Source organism: Elephantulus edwardii, unplaced genomic scaffold (assembly GCF_000299155.1).
Source record: "Elephantulus edwardii isolate Elephantulus edwardi_28Jun2011 unplaced genomic scaffold, EleEdw1.0 scaffold00038, whole genome shotgun sequence".
In the NCBI taxonomy this organism is placed as follows: Eukaryota; Metazoa; Chordata; class Mammalia; order Macroscelidea; family Macroscelididae; genus Elephantulus; species Elephantulus edwardii.
In genome coordinates this window covers 14,493,365-14,494,186 of record NW_006399788.1, presented here as the reverse complement: position 1 = coordinate 14,494,186, position 822 = coordinate 14,493,365, and the positions used below count along the sequence as shown (strand labels likewise).

Genomic DNA, 822 nt, shown 5'->3' with positions numbered 1-822 from the left:
TTGAAGATCCCCGCAGACTGGGGCAAATTGGCGCCCAATGTGGGGCTCGAACCCATGACCCCGAGATTAAGAGTCTCATGCTCTACCGACTGAGCTAGCCGGGCTTCTTACCCATTTAAAGTTTGAGACTAGGTTGAGATCGTTTCGGCCCCAAGACCTTTAATCATTCGCTTTATCAGATCAAACTGCGTGGGGTGGGGTCGCTATTTGTCATCAGCAATTAGCCTCTCCGCATCTCCATTTCAACCTGGTGCCTCCTTTTGGCGGAATTCTCCCGACATTTCAGGGCTGGATCCCCGATAATTGGCGCCCAGGCAGGACTGCTGAACATGGAGGGGAAACACTAAGGGATCCATGAAAGTCGTAAGATAGGAACTTATTGAATTTGCCTTCAGTGAAGGTAAAGATTGGAGAAGAAGGGTGGAGATGGGGATTAATCAGGTAAAAACCTTGTATGTGCACACTTTTCAGAATACGTTAAAAACCCGCGGTGTAAAATTAAATCCCCAACAACTTTACACTTTCAGTTTGTGGAGATTTGTTAGAGATACCTTTGACTCTAGGAATGAGTTAGATAAGTTGAAAGAAGAAGCTGAACATAATCATGCATGAGAAGCTGAATTGGGGATGGAGAAAAAAGGATGAAATTCCCCCGATATATATCCCTGCCTGGAGGTAGGCATGGGAGGTGAGGAGTTATAGAACTAGAGAAAGGAGCTGCTCAAAATTGGTCTGCACCCCCAAACTCTGAAGTGTTTTTAGCTCGAAAGCTGAGGATATGTTAGGAAAAGTCTTAGAACAATTGGATAAGCTCAAAATGCA

The 822-nt window shown here is 45.1% G+C and overlaps 1 non-coding gene across 1 annotated transcript; it reads right to left on the bottom strand.

Moving 5' to 3' along the window:
* Positions 1–31: 31 nt before the first annotated feature.
* TRNAK-CUU lies at positions 32–104 on the bottom strand. The gene has a single exon. It is a non-coding gene; the product is annotated as a tRNA-Lys (tRNA).
* Positions 105–822: the final 718 nt, after the last annotated feature.